This window comes from Pogona vitticeps, chromosome 12 (assembly GCF_051106095.1).
Source record: "Pogona vitticeps strain Pit_001003342236 chromosome 12, PviZW2.1, whole genome shotgun sequence".
Classification (NCBI taxonomy): Eukaryota; Metazoa; Chordata; class Lepidosauria; order Squamata; family Agamidae; genus Pogona; species Pogona vitticeps.
The window spans coordinates 26,347,407-26,362,564 of NC_135794.1; the positions used below are offsets into that span (position 1 = coordinate 26,347,407).

Here is a 15,158-nt window from a genome sequence, read left to right on the forward strand (position 1 = left end):
GCTGATTTCTACTGCTTTTAATTCCACCCCCTGGTCCCGCTTTTCTCCCCCTTTTCACAGCCACTTGTACTTGTCATTTGGAATAACTGGATTTTCCCTTCCGAACCAGGTGTCGTTCTTTCAGTGAGCTCGTTCACGCGGATGCAGAGCTTCATCGTTCGTTTGCGCCACCGTGCAACCTCGAGGAACGACCGGATCCAGAAAGGTCGGCGGGTAAGTGTGCAGGGGGCCGGCGGGAGGGTAGGCATACCATGTGGGTCTGTCACGAGCCCCTCTGCCCCGTGACGGCCCTTGTAGTTGTTAACAGAGAAGAAAGGTGTGAAATAACGATTAAAAAAACCGCTCTGGGTAATTTTAACGCCCCTGGGCATGCACAGAGTTGCAGTTTTCAAACTTGCCGTTAGGATGGCCGGTCCAAAACAAAAAAAGATTAAGGCAGATGTGTGTACAGGTGCGTATGTCTCTCGGCCCTTTACGCCTGCAGGACATGGCGAGCTGTCTCCAGTCTCCCTCCCAGCTCGGGTTCGAGTCCCGAGGTGGAGATTCCTGAGGACTTCCATCTCCCCTTCTTTCCCGCCAAGGACGAGAGAAAGTGCAGTTCGGGGCTGAGTGCCGTGAAGGTCTTCTTTGTGTTTCATGTAAGTTATTATTTTATTATTACTCTTCTTCTGGCTTTTATTGTTCTTGTCTCCTCCAGCGCGCACGGGGGGGGGGGGAGCAGGGCCGAAGGAAGGTCGGAGGACCCTCTCGCCCTACGCCGTGATCTGGCAGGCAGAGGAGGCCTTTTCTTTTTCCCTGTTCAGGCTGCCAGCAGACAGCTTTCTGCCTTTGTTGTATTTATTCGAAGAGCTCAGGCGGCAGTGCTTCAGAGGAGTCTGTCATCCATTATTAGGGTTCTTTAAAACAAACGCACCCACGTTTCCCTGCATTCTTCCCATGAGTCTCAGCCCATCTGTAAGAGACGCAGACCCCCTTACGCTCTCGGTCGTGGCACTATAGGATCCCACTCCCTTCTCTAAATCTCAAAAAATACAGTGAAAGGGCCCACCAAGGCAGGGTGGGGAGGGGGATTGGAATCATCTGTTTCTTAATATCCTAGTAAAGTGTCTTCTTTAAAGTACGTTCATCGCCGGCCGGTTTTACATCTGAACTTGCATGGGTAATGGGTAATGGTGAATATGCAAAAGGGTTGCCAATAAAAGTTGAAAATTCTCATTCCCCCCCACCTGCATTCTCTTTTGTGTGAGCGCGAGTGTTACTTTTTAGACTTCAGGAAACGGCTTTGGGACCATGAGTTTCTTCTCTTATTTTATTTTATTTTATTTTATTTTATTTTATTTTATTTATTTATTTATTTATTTATTTATTTATTTATTTATTTATTTATTTATTTAATTTATATGCCTCCCACTCTACCCAAAGGTCTCTGGGCGGCTTACAACAATTAAAATTCAATACAATAAAATATAAAATGATTAAAATACAATTCAAATACGATTGAAATACAATTAAAATTGCCATCATAAAAACCCACAGCTACGGGGCGTGGACAACGGTAAAGAAGATCCAGGCGCAGACATCTGGTAGCTTTCCGATTAAACAGTGTACCAATTAAATAGCCGCCTAGAGTGGTCGAAATGACCAGATAGGCGGGGTATAAATAGAATAAAGAAATAAAGAAATAAATTGCCACCTGTTACAGCGTGGACAGTAGGGCAAAAAGCAATAATAATAATAAGAAGAAGAATAACAATAACTGCAACAATAATAATCATTTATAACTATATTTATTTATTACCGTTTCATGCAGTAATCTTATTAAGGCACACAAATATTTTAATTTAAAGAAAGGACGCTTAGTTCAAATGAGAAATTACAGATATCTAAAACCACCTTTACGAGTGGCTGATAAAGGAGAAAAGGGGAGGGGGGTTACTAATAAAAAGCAGGTGAAATAGACAAGCACCGAAAGTTCATTGAATTGTTCCTTGGGAAACGAACCAGGAAAAAAAGACACGAGGAGGTTTCCTCCTCCCCAGTCCCTGGGAGAGCGAGGCGCCCTTCCTTTTCTTCCTCCACCACCTCCTCCTCCTCCTCCTCCTCCTAGGTCCCTCTCAGGATATGCCCCCCCCATCGAGCAGGAGCCGTTTAGGAGCCGCGCTTTTAATTCCCCCAGCCGGGAAGCCGGGGGTGGGGTGGGGGGTTGAAATGGCTAGGGTCCTCCGGCATGAGGGTGCCAGCAGAGGGAGGCGAGAAGTGGCCGGCCAAGGGCGTAGAGGCACCGTCTAGCACGCTTGGACTCAGAGGGCCTTTCATGCTGATGTTCTAGCCTTCAGAACTCACAGGGCAGGTCCTCTGGTCCCGCCTCTTCCTGTTGCGTCGCCATGGAGCCGCTCCCAGCCAATGGAAATCAGAGGGCAGGTCCTCAGGGCCGGCCTCTTCCTGCAAGTCGCCATGGGGACCTTCTAGCCCTTTGCACTCGGAGAGCAGGTCCTCCGGGCCCGCCCCTTCCTGTCCCGTTGCCATGGCGACGCTGGGACGCTAAAGGCCGGTGCGTCACGCTTTTCCTTCCCCACCGTGTCTCCCCATTATTTGTCCGGCCTGCCCCTGCGGCACCCAGAGGCTGTTCCGGCTGCAAGGCCGGTGGCAGACCCAGCCTGCGCTGAACGCTGCCCCGCTCCGACCAGGGACGGCGGCTGGGTAAGGAGGGCCGTGGGGGAGGGTGGGGTGACTGCTGGGACCCTTCTCCCCCACCCCATGATGGGCTTTGTAGTCCTTCAGGAGATGAATCTGATCCAAGGTGGGAAAGGCGGTCTTCGGGATTTTTCAAGTTTTGGGGCATGGGCAGAGTTACAGTTGGTCTCCTCCCCACGAGGCTGGCCCTTAAGGAAAGGATTAAAGGGGGTCTGGGTGGATTTCGCTCCCTCCCTCTGCCTCCAAACCCCATAGGAAATTCAGGGCGGGATTCGGCCTTGTACTCGTCTCCCTTACTTTTCACTGCATTAAAATATTTGAAGTGTTTCATGGTTGTTTCTTTTATTTATTTTTTATGTATGTAAGTATGCACGCATGTATTTATTGATGCATGTGCTTGTTTGTTTGTTTGTTTGTTTGTTTGCTTGTTCTGCGATTTATATAGCACCCATCTGGCAGCCAAGGCCTCTCTGGCCCGTTTGTTTGCGTTGCGATTGCGTTGCGGCCTTGCAGTCGTCTCCCTCACTTTTCACTGCATGAAATTATTTGAAGTTCTTCATGGTTGTTTCTTTGATTTATTTTTTATGTATGCATGTAAGTATGCGTGCATGCATGTCTGTATTTATGTGTTCTTGTGTGTGTGTGTTATTTATTTATTTATTTGCTTATTGATTTATGTGATTCATATGGCGCCCATCTGTCAGCGAAGGCCTCTCTGGCCAGTTTATTTGCGTTGTGATTTTATTATTCCACCCTGGAGAGGAGAGGGAGCTGATTTTTTCTTCCCACCATCAAGGGGACCTGGGTTTGCGGCTGATTTCTACTGCTTTTAATTCCACCCCCTGGTCCCGCTTTTCTCCCCCTTTTCACAGCCACTTGTACTTGTCATTTGGAATAACTGGATTTTCCCTTCCGAACCAGGTGTCGTTCTTTCAGTGAGCTCGTTCACGCGGATGCAGAGCTTCATCGTTCGTTTGCGCCACCGTGCAACCTCGAGGAACGACCGGATCCAGAAAGGTCGGCGGGTAAGTGTGCAGGGGGCCGGCGGGATGGTAGGCATACCATGTGGGTCTGTCACGAGCCCCTCTGCCCCGTGACGGCCCTTGTAGTTGTTAACAGAGAAGAAAGGTGTGAAATAACGATTAAAAAAACCGCTCTGGGTAATTTTAACGCCCCTGGGCATGCACAGAGTTGCAGTTTTCAAACTTGCCGTTAGGATGGCCGGTCCAAAACAAAAAAGGATTAAGGCAGATGTGTGTCCAGGTGCGTATGTCTCTCGGCCCTTTACGCCTGCAGGACATGGCGAGCTGTCTGCAGTCTCCCTCCCAGCTCGGGTTCGAGTGCCGAGGTGGAGATTCCTGAGGACTTCCATCTCCCCTTCTTTCCCGCCAAGGACGAGAGAAAGTGCAGTTCGGGGCTGAGTGCCGTGACCGTCTTCTTTGTGTTTCATGTAAGTTATTATTTTATTATTACTCTTCTTCTGGCTTTTATTGTTCTTGTCTCCTCCAGCGCGCACGGGGGGGGGAGCAGGGCCGAAGGAAGGTCGGAGGACCCTCTCGCCCTACGCCGTGATCTGGCAGGCAGAGGAGGCCTTTTCTTTTTCCCTGTTCAGGGTGCCAGCAGACAGCTTTCTGCCTTTGCTGTATTTATTCGAAGAGCTCAGGCGGCAGTGCTTCAGAGGAGTCTGTCATCCATTATTAGGGTTCTTTAAAACAAACGCACCCACGTTTCCCTGCATTCTTCCCATGAGTCTCAGCCCATCTGTAAGAGAGGCAGACCCCCTTACGCTCTCGGTCGTGGCACTATAGGATCCCACTCCCTTCTCTAAATCTCAAAAAATACAGTGAAAGGGCCCACCAAGGTAGGGTGGGGAGGGGGATTGGAATCATCTGTTTCTTAATATCCTAGTAAAGTGTCTTCTTTAAAGTACGTTCATCGCCGGCCGGTTTTACATCTGAACTTGCATGGGTAATGGGTAATGGTGAATATGCAAAAGGGTTGCCAATAAAAGTTGAAAATTCTCATTCCCCCCCACCTGCATTCTCTTTTGTGTGAGCGCGAGTGTTACTTTTTAGACTTCAGGAAACGGCTTTGGGACCATGAGTTTCTTCTCTTATTTTATTTTATTTTATTTTATTTTATTTTATTTTATTTTATTTTATTTTATTTTAATTTATTTATTTATTTATTTATTTATTTATTTATTTATTTATTTATTTATTTATTTATTTATTTATTTATTTATTTATTTATTTATTTATTTATTTATTTATTTAATTAATTTATATGCCTCCCACTCTACCCAAAGGTCTCTGGGCGGCTTACAACAATTAAAATTCAATACAATAAAATATAAAATGATTAAAATACAATTCAAATACGATTAAAATACAATTAAAATTGCCATCATAAAGACCCACAGTTACGGGGCGTGGACAACGGTAAAGAAGATCCAGGCGCAGACATCTGGTAGCTTTCCGATTAAACAGTGTACCAATTAAACAGCCGCCTAGAGTGGTCGAAATGACCAGATAGGCGGGGTATAAATAGAATAAAGAAATAAAGAAATAAATTGTCACCTGTTACAGCGTGGACAGTAGGACAAAAAGCAATAATAATAATAATAAGAACAATAACAATAACTGCAACAATAATAATCATTTATAACTATATTTATTTATTACCGTTTCATGCAGTAATCTTATTAAGGCACACAAATATTTTAATTTAAAGAAAGGACGCTTAGTTCAAATGAGAAATTACAGATATCTAAAACCACCTTTACGAGTGGCTGATAAAGGAGAAAAGGGGAGGGGGGTTACTAATAAAAAGCAGGTGAAATAGACAAGCACCGAAAGTTCATTGAATTGCAGTCGTCCTCTTGAACGTTGGGAGACGAACCAGGGAAAAAAGACACGAGGAGGTTTCCTCCTCCCCAGTCCCTGGGAGAGCGAGGCGCCCTTCCTTTTCTTCCTCCACCACCTCCTCCTCCTCCTCCTCCTCCTAGGTCCCTCTCAGGATATGCCCCCCCCATCGAGCAGGAGCCGTTTAGGAGCCGCGCTTTTAATTCCCCCAGCCGGGAAGCCGGGGGTGGGGTGGGGGGTTGAAATGGCTAGGGTCCTCCGGCATGAGGGTGCCAGCAGAGGGAGGCGAGAAGTGGCCGGCCAAGGGCGTAGAGGCACCGTCTAGCACGCTTGGACTCAGAGGGCCTTTCATGCTGACGTTCTAGCCTTCAGAACTCACAGGGCAGGTCCTCTGGTCCGGCCTCTTCCTGTCGCATCGCCATGGAGCCGCTCCCAGCCAATGGAAATCAGAGGGCAGGTCCTCAGGGCCCGCCTCTTCCTGCAAGTCGCCATGGGGACCTTCTAGCCCTTTGCACTCGGAGAGCAGGTCCTCTGGGCCCACCCCTTCCTGTCCCGTTGCCATGGCGACCCTGGGACGCTAAAGGCCGGTGCGTCACGCTTTTCCTTCCCCACCGTGTCTCCCCATTATTTGTCCGGCCTGCCTCTGCGGCACCCAGAGGCTGTTCCGGCTGCAAGGCCGGTGGCAGACCCAGCCTGCGCTGAACGCTGCCCCGCTCCGACCGGGGACGGCGGCTGGGTAAGGAGGGCCGTGGGGGAGGGTGGGGTGACTGCTGGGACCCTTCTCCCCCACCCCATGATGGGCTTTGTAGTCCTTTAGGAGATGAATCTGATCGAAGGTGGGAAAAGTCACCAAGTCTCTGGGCATGTGCAGAGTAACGGTTGGTCTCCTCCCCATGAGGCTGGCCCTGAAGGAAAGGATTAAAGCGGGTCTGGATGGATTTCGGTACCTCCCTCCCTCCCTCCCTCCTTCTGCTTCCAAACCCCATGGGAAATGCAGGGCAGGACTCATCCTGGTAGTTGTGGCCCTCACATTAAATGACTTGAAGTTCTTCATGCTTCCTTCTTTTATATATTTTAATTTAATTACTTATTTAATTATATATTTATTTGATTTATATAATGCCCATCTGGCAGCTAAGGCCACTCTGGGCTTTTTGTTTGTGTTGCGATTTTATTATTTCACCCTGGAGAGGCGAGGGAGCCATCTTTTTCTTCCCAGCATCAAGGGCACCTTGGGTTGTGGCTCATTTCTACTGCTTTTAATTCCACCCGCTGCCCCCTGGTTTTCTCCCCCTTTTTACAGGCACTTGTACTTGTCATTTGGAATAACTGTATTTTTCCCCTCTTAAGCAGGTGTCGTTGTGTCCATGAGATCGCAGAGTTTCATAGTTCATTTGCTCCAACCAGTGCGCCACGTGGCTCTCATAAGGATGGAGGTTCCATATGGAACTGGAGTTTTCTCCATTTTCCTTCAATCAAAGTTAGAAAAAAATAATATTTGAACGTCTGTGACAAACTAGCGCTAAATAGGCAGCAATGGGTGGTGATGCAGGGTAACGCCAACACAGTAAGGTCACGTTCATTTACCGAGAGGATGTCGCACAAAGTTGACAGCCAGGGGCAGAGGTGGGAAAAAATATCCTGAAACTCAGGTTTCCAAGACACTATTATTTATTTATTCATTTTATCTAAAATACTTTTAGCCCCCCTTTCTCCTTAAAGAGGCCACTTACATTGTTAAAAGACAATAGTTAAAGAAGAAACAAGGACTATCCAACAGTGGTTTACATCATTAAAAGGCCATATTTGAATTTAGGACCAATGAATACAGAGAGGCACCTTACATCAACCAAACATTATATTAAAGGTAAAAACAATATATGAATGTTATAAACAAACTAAAATCAATCTGAATAAAGCAAAACACAAGTAGTACTAAACATCCAGTCATAGGTATAATGTATGAAAATCCACCTAAAAACCACACTTAGGTAGCCAGACAGTCCGGGAAGATTTGCCTGAAGAGAAAGGGCTTCATAGGTCAAAACCAGCTGTTTAAATTGAGCCCCGAAACAATCGGCAGCCTGCGGAGCTGCCGTAATACAGGGGCGGCGCGATCAGTATGACGACCCATAGTCCGCAATCCGGCCGCCACGTTTGAGTCCTGCGGAAGCGTCGTGACACTTTCCATCGACGGGACCACATGGAGCCTGTTAGCCCACTGGTTCTTAACCTTTGTTACTCGGATGTTTTTGTACTGCAACTCCCAGAAGCCTTCACCATCAGCTCTGGTGGCTGAGGTTTCTGGGAGTTGCAGTTCAAAAACACCTGAGTAACAAAGGTTAAGAACCACTGTGTTAGCCAATCTAGATTGATTACTAAGCTACAATAATGGGTACTTCTTGAGCCTACAGTGGCTCCTTATGATACACTGCCCGTATACGATTATCCTGCACCCCACCCCCACGGAAGGCCAGAATCCTGGGCTCTTTCAGAAGCAACGCTGATCCAAGGTTAGAGGTAGGGGTGTATTTATTTATTTTATATCCCGCCTATCTGGTCTCACGACCACTTTCATGTATGATGAGCAACTGTCTCCAAGTGAAGATGAGTGAGTACTTGCAGAGTGTATCCTGTCTGTTTTGGATAGCCTCTGAAGGAAAGTCTATGAAGGGATTTCCTTCATCCCGTCATCCTATAAAGAAAAATACAGAATTAAATCTCGTGCACCAACTCCCCTGCCGAAAAGACAGCTATAGAACGCTTACACCTTCCTCTATATAGGAAGAGACACCAAAGCATCCTTGAAGAAAAGCCCACAAAGGGATTTCCTTCATCCTGTCATCCAATAAAGAAAAAACTAAGCTTGCCATATTAATGTTAAGAAGCACATTAACATGAAAAGCATTCCTTTTCATTTTGTTTCTTTCTCTTTTGGCAGGGAACAAGAAAATAAAGCATAAGAACACTAATACTAATAGAGAAAACGGAAGCTCCTCGTCCACACGTTCATAGAAGAACTTTCAGTGGCTCCACGAAGCTGCAAGCACCTCCTCCTCATGTCTCTGATGCTCCCGTTAAGGCAAAGTAAAATATTTAGTCTCACCGGATCGCTTCCTACAAATCCGCTTCATCCATAGAACCTGACAAATAGCCCTCCAACTTAGACGACGATGAAGATTTTATTCATTTGACGTTTTTCTACCCTGTCTTCCTGCTAAAAACAGGACCCAAGGCGACTCACAGCATTAAAAGACAATATTTAAAAGTTAAAATCAGTCATTAACCCAAAAATTTGTAGAACATTGTTATTCCTATCATGATTATTGCTAACAAAAATACCCCGTTTGCTGTAGTAGAGAGAGCGCGTTAATAAATCAGCAAGCCTGGGTTCAAATACCCACCGAGAGGAGTAACACTGAATTAAACAAGAGCATTGAATTAACATTCTGCTGTTGGATGAAAATTGGTATCATTCACTTTGAAACCTAGGCGTTGTTTCTTGCATAGAATTTTTCCACCCAGAACACACAGGCAGGGGTGGCTGCCAGTTTTTGTTTATTAGGTACATGCCTAGAACAGACAAACCCACTGCTTTATTTTCCTGTTTGGGAATGTCTTCTATTTTTTTGTTTGTTTTTTCCACACCCACTGAAAGAGGTTTTGGGGGGAAAGAACATACCTTAGGCAACATTCGATTCTCTGAAATAAAGCCAACGTTGCATAAGTCGTTGTTTTGTCTGGTGTGTTTTTTAATGCACACTTAGAATGGCCAAATTAGAAATTCCAAGTTCCTGATTTATTTAGTAGATTTGGAAACCCAAGTTGAAGAAAACTAAGATTGACCAGTGCCTGATGTTTCATCCGAGAAGCCAAAATAGGAGGACAGTATTTTTAGGCAGCACTATTTTCATTCACCAATGCATATTCAGTTTGTTGTACAATATGTTCATTTCATTTTGCAGTTGAGTCATTTTAGCAGCCTGTCATCATTCAAGAGGAAATCTTTGAAGCGAAGACGCTGCTTAACACTCTCAGCAACACATAGGCAAGAAGAGGAAAACATTAACCCCTGCAAATTACTGAGCCGAAAACTCTGCAGAGCACAAGATACATTAAAAAGGGGGGTGTTTGGCTATTTGATAGGGGTCGGGTGGGGAGACAGTAGATTAGACCCTCCTGAGCAACCACTGGATTGCAGTAGAGTAACACAGGTCCCCCACGAGAGGTTTTATCAGAGAGAGTGAAGATTTCCAACCTACCGGAGGCGGCTAAAAAAAGAGGTAATAAACGACTTGACTTTGTGTAGAAAAGGCTGCCAAAGTGGCTCAAACTTTTTTAGGGGCTCGTCAGATGGAAACAACCCCCCCACCCCGCTGAACACTATTCATTGAGGAAAAGCCTGCCTGAAGAGACAGGTCTCCACCTGCTTGGACAAGGACAGCACGGAGAACACTTCTCCTTTCAGGGAAGAGATGCAGCGTACCAGGAGCAAGATGCTCGCAAAGCATCATGTCAGGTTACCGGGTTTGTTTTTTCACAGCCAAAACCAAAGATTTGGTGTCCTTGTAAAGGGTAGAGTTAGTTCTTGTGGACTGAGGTCCATTTTAGGAGTCAAGAACCTGTGCTGCTTTTAAGATCACAAGTTTCCCCTTTAGGCATTTGTTGGGGGACTCCCGGATGACTTCCAAGGAGGGGGAGCCCTATTCTTCAGGCTTTCCCCACCGAAATTCCCATGGGTGGAGGTGAGGCGGGGAGGACCAGTTTTTCCATAAGAGGATCAAGAGTACCAAGCTGTTAAAAAAGACCCAGGCACAGTAAGCGAAAAATAGAAAGCAAAAAAAGAAAAGAAAAGAAAGAAAGAAAGAAAGAAAGAAAGAAAGAAAGAAAGAAAGAAAGAAAGAAAGAAAGAAAGAAAGAAAGAAAAGAAAAGGAAAAAAGAAAAGAAAAGGAAAGTGTGCTGCTTCTATACCGCCCCATAGTGCTTCAAGCACTCTCAGGGTGATTTACAAGTTAATTATGCAGGCTACACATTGCCCCCACCCAGCAAGCTGGGTACTTATTCTACCAACCTCAGAAGGATAGAAGTCTGAGCCAACCTTGAGCCGGCTACCTGGGATCGAACCCCAGGTCGTGAGCAGTTTTGGCTGCAGTACAGCATTTTAACCAGTCCACCACGAGGCTCTCATAAGGATGGAGGTTCCATATGGAGCTGCAGTTTTCTCCATTTTCCTTCAATGAAAGTTAGAAAAAAAATAATATTTGAACGACTGTAACAAACTAGCGCTAATTGGACAGCAACGGGTTGTGATGCAGGGCAACGCCAACAGAGTAAGGTCACGTTCATTTACCGAGAGGATGTCACACAAAGTTGACAGCCAGGGGCAGAGGTGGGAAAAAATATCCTGAAATTCAGGTTTCCAAGACACTATTATTTATTTATTCATTTTATCTAAAATACTTTTAGCCCGCCTTTCTCCTTAAAGAGGCCTCTTACATTGTTGAAAGACAATAGTTAAAAGCAGAAACAAGGACTATCCAACAGCGGTTTACATCATTAAAAGGCCATATTTAAAGTTAGGACCAATGAATACAGAGAGGCACCTTCCATCAACCAAATATTATATTAAAGGTAAAAGCAGTATGTGAATATTATAAACGAACAAAGTAAAATCACTCTGAATAAAGCAAAACACAAGTAGTAGTAAACATCCAGTCATAGGTATAATGCATGAAAATCCACCTAAAAACCACACTTAGGTAGGCAGACACTCCGGGAAGAGTTGCCTGAAGAGAAAGGGCTTTATAGGTCAAAACCAGCTGTTTAAATTGAGCCCAGAAACCGATCAGCAGCCTGCGGAGCTGCCATAACACGAGGGCGAGGCGATCCCTATCAGGAACCACAGTCTGCAATCCACCACCACGTTTTAGTCCTGCGGAAGTATCTTGACACTTTCTATCGACGCGACCAGTTGGAGCCCGTTACCCAATCTGGATTGATTATTAAGCTACAATAAAGGGTACTTCTTGAGCCCACAATCACTCCTTATGATAAACTACCCCTATGGGCTTAAGTCCCACCCCTACTCCACCTGCACAGAAGGCTAGACTGCTGGTCTTCTTCAGAAGCAACGCCAACGCAAGGCCAGAGGCGTGGGATGTAGGATGAGCAATTGCCTCCATGTGACCCGTCTGTTTATGGATCTCCATAGGAAGATAGCCAAAATAACCCCTGAAGGGATTTCCTTTTCCCCATCATCCTATAAAGAATAATACAGAATCAAATGTCCTGTACAGAATCCCTATCCTAAAAAGACAGCTGTAGATTGCTTACACGTTCCTCTATATAGGAAGAGACACGAAAGCATCCTTGAAGGAAAGCCCACGAAGGGATTTCCTTCGTCCCGTCATCGTACAAAGAAGAAACTAACCCTGGCACATTAACGTTAAGAAGCACATTAACATCAAAAGCATTAGTTTACATTTTGTTTCTTTCTCTTCTGGCAGGTATTAAGAAAAAGAAACCACCACAGCACACGTTCCTTTATCAATACTAATAGAGAAAATGGAAGCTCCTATTCCACACGTTTATAGAAGACGTTTCAGCGCAAGCACCTCATCTCGACGTCCCCGACGCTCCTACTAAGGGAAAGTAAACTATTTAGTATCACCGGATCGCTTCTTAGAAATCCGCTTTGTCTAGAGAACCCGACAAACAGCCCTCCAACTTATGAGTTCTAACACGACCGTGTAGATTTTATTCATTTGAAATTTTTCTACCCTGTGTTCCTGCTGAAAACAGGACCCAAGGTGACTCACAGCATTAAAAGACAATATTTATAAGTTAAAATCAGCAATCAATCCAAAAATTTGTATAACATCGTTATTCCTATCCTGATTATTCCTAACGAAAACATCCAGTTTTGTGTAGTGGAGAGAGTACGTTAAGAAATCAGGAAGTCCGGGCCGGAATCCTCGTTGAGAAACATCACAGAGCATTAAATTAAGCATTCTGCTCTTGGTTCTTAACCTTTGTTACTCGGATGTTTTTGGACTGCAAGTCCCAGAAGCCTTCACCATCAGCTCTGGTGGCTGAGGTTTCTGGGAGTTGCAGTTGAAAAACACCTGAGTAACAAAGGTTAAGAACCACTGTGTTAGTCAATCTAGATTGATTACTAAGCTACAATAATGGGTACTTCTTGAGCCTACAGTGGCTCCTTATGATACACTGCCCATATATGATTAACCCCCACCCCACCCCACCCCCACGGAAGGCCAGACTCCTGGGGTCTTTCAGAAGCAATGCTGATCCAAGGCTAGAGGCAGGGGTGTATTTATTTATTTTATATCTCGCCTATCTGGTCTTACGACCACTCTCATGTATGATGAGCAATTGTCTCCAAGTGAAGATCCCGGAGTGCTTGCAGAGTGTATCCTGTCTGTTTTGGTTAGCCTCTGAAGGAAAGTCTATGAAGGGATTTCCTTCACCCCATCATCCTATAAAGAAAAATACAGAATTAAATCTCGTTCACCAACTCCCCTGCCGAAAAGACAGCTATAGAAGGCCTACACCTTCCTCTATATAGGAAGAGACACCAAAGCATCCTTGAAGAAAAGTCCACCAAGGGATTTCCTTCGTCTTGTCATCCTATAAAGAAAAAACTAAGCTTGCCGTAGTAACGTTAAGAAGCACATTAACATGAAAAGCATTCCTTTTCATTTTGTTTCTTTCTCTTTTGGCAGGGAACAAGAAAATAAAGCATAAGAACACTAATACTAATAGAGAAAACGGAAGCTCCTCTTCCACACGTTCATAGAAGAAGTTTCAGTGGTTCCACGAAGCTGCAAGCGCCTCCTCCTCGTGTCTCCGATGCTCCCGTTAAGGCAAAGTAAAATATTTAGTCTCACCGGATCGCTTCCTACAAATCCGCTTCATCTAGAGAACCTGACAAATAGCCCTGCAACTTAGACCACGGTGTAGATTTTATTCATTTAAAATTTTTCAACCCTGTTTTCCTGCTAAAAACAGGACCCAAGGGGACTCACAGCATTAAAAGACAATATTTAAAAGTTAAAATCAGTCATTAATTCCAAAAATTGTATAACATCGTTATTCCTATCATGATTATTGTTAACAAAAATACCCCGTTTGCTGTAGTAGAGAGAGCACGTTAATAAATCAGCAAGCCTGGGTTCAAATACCCACCGAGAGGAGTAACATTGAATTAAACAAGAGCATTGTATTAAACATTCTGCTGTTGGATGAAAATTGGTATCATTCACTTTGAAACCTAGGCGTTGTTTCTTGCATAGAATTTTTCCACCCAGAACACACAGGCAGGGGTGGCTGCCAGTTTTTGTTTATTAATTACATGCCTAGAAGAGACAAACCCACTGCTTTATTTTCCTTTTTGGGAATGTCTTCTTTTTTTTGTTTTGTTTTGTTTTTGTCACATCCACTGAAAGAGGTTTTGGGGGGAAAGAACATTCCTTAGGCAACATTCGATTCCCTGAAATAAACCCAATGTTGCATAAGTCGTTGTTTTGTCTGGTTTTTTTTTTTTTTAACGCACACACACTTACAATGGCCAAATTAGAAATTCCAAGTTCCCGATTTATTTAGTAGATTTGGACACCCCAGTTGAAGAAAACTAAGATTGACCAGTGCCTGATGTTTCATCCGAGAAGCCAAAATAGGAGGACAGTATTTTTAGGCAGCACTATTTTTATTCAGAAATACATATTCATTTTGTTGCAGGTTCATTTCATTTTGCGGTCGAGTCATTCTAGCAGCCTGTCATCATGGAAGAGGAAATATTTAGAACGAAGCTGCAGCTGAATAGTCTGTGCAACACAGAGGAAACCATGAAGTCCTTGAAATTACTGAGCCGAAACCTCTGGACAGCACAAGATCCATTAAAAAGAGGTTGTTTGGCTATTTGATGGGGTCGGGCTGGCAGACAGTAGATGAGACCCTCCGGGGGGGGGGGGGGATTGCAGTAGAGTAACACAGGTCCGCGACTATAAGTTTTATCAGAGAGAGCCTAGATTTCCAAACAACCGCAGGCAACTAAAAAGGAAGGTAATAAACGACTTGACTTTGTGTAGAAAAGGCTGCCAAGGTGGATCAAACCTTTTCTAGGGGCTCGTCATATGGAAACACCCCCCGCCCCGCTGAACACCCAATTTATCACCCCCACCAACAAACTTTGAACGTTGATCTGAAGAAAAAGGCCTTCTTGGTCAGGCTTGGCTACCTGGAATCCGAAACGAACTTGTGGAGCAAGCGAAGAAGAAGCAGGAAGAGCAGCAGCCGCCGCCACCGCCGCCGCCGGTCTCCTCAGGTTGACGACACAGCGGCCAGCCAGCAAACCCCACCCCTCCCGTTTAGTTTATATACGAAACGCGCTAGGTGAGGGGCTCTACGTCACGAGACGGCCCAGTTAATTGGGGGGCGTATCGGGCAGTGGATTGAATTCAACCAATGGGCTTTAAAAAAATTCGGGAGGAGGCGGTGCTGCGGAAAGTGAGAGAAATGCCGCTTGAGGGGTGTTTCGACTTCAGGTTCCCATGCGAAAGGAAGTCGGGGTCGTTCTCGTG

General features: G+C 45.1%; 1 protein-coding gene and 1 long non-coding RNA gene across 11 annotated transcripts in view; one reads left to right on the forward strand and one right to left on the reverse strand.

The window, feature by feature from the left end:
• Positions 1-9,285, forward strand: part of LOC144584606 (uncharacterized) — a 42,342-nt gene extending 33,057 nt beyond the window's left edge. For 5 of the 8 annotated variants that reach the window (XR_013538965.1, XR_013538966.1, XR_013538969.1 and 2 more), the window contains 5 exons: positions 110-213; positions 485-638; positions 3,616-3,719; positions 3,991-4,144; positions 8,500-9,285. The gene's annotated coding sequence lies outside the window, so the exon portion shown is untranslated. Of the gene's footprint in view, positions 1-109; positions 214-484; positions 639-2,358; positions 2,701-3,615; positions 3,720-3,990; positions 4,145-8,499 lie in introns of those variants that run through there. The other 3 variants (XR_013538972.1, XR_013538967.1, XR_013538968.1) reach the window with 3 other exon arrangements.
• On the reverse strand, positions 7,212-14,954 carry LOC144584607 (uncharacterized). Of its 3 annotated transcripts, none has more exons than XR_013538974.1 (4): positions 14,816-14,939; positions 11,651-11,818; positions 10,631-10,790; positions 7,212-8,253 (listed from the first exon to the last, which is right to left on the reverse strand). It is a non-coding gene; the product is annotated as an uncharacterized LOC144584607 (long non-coding RNA). The 3 variants fall into 3 exon arrangements; XR_013538975.1 differs by having other exon boundaries at positions 14,767-14,939; XR_013538973.1 differs by lacking the exon at positions 11,651-11,818 and having other exon boundaries at positions 14,816-14,954.
• Positions 14,955-15,158: the final 204 nt, after the last annotated feature.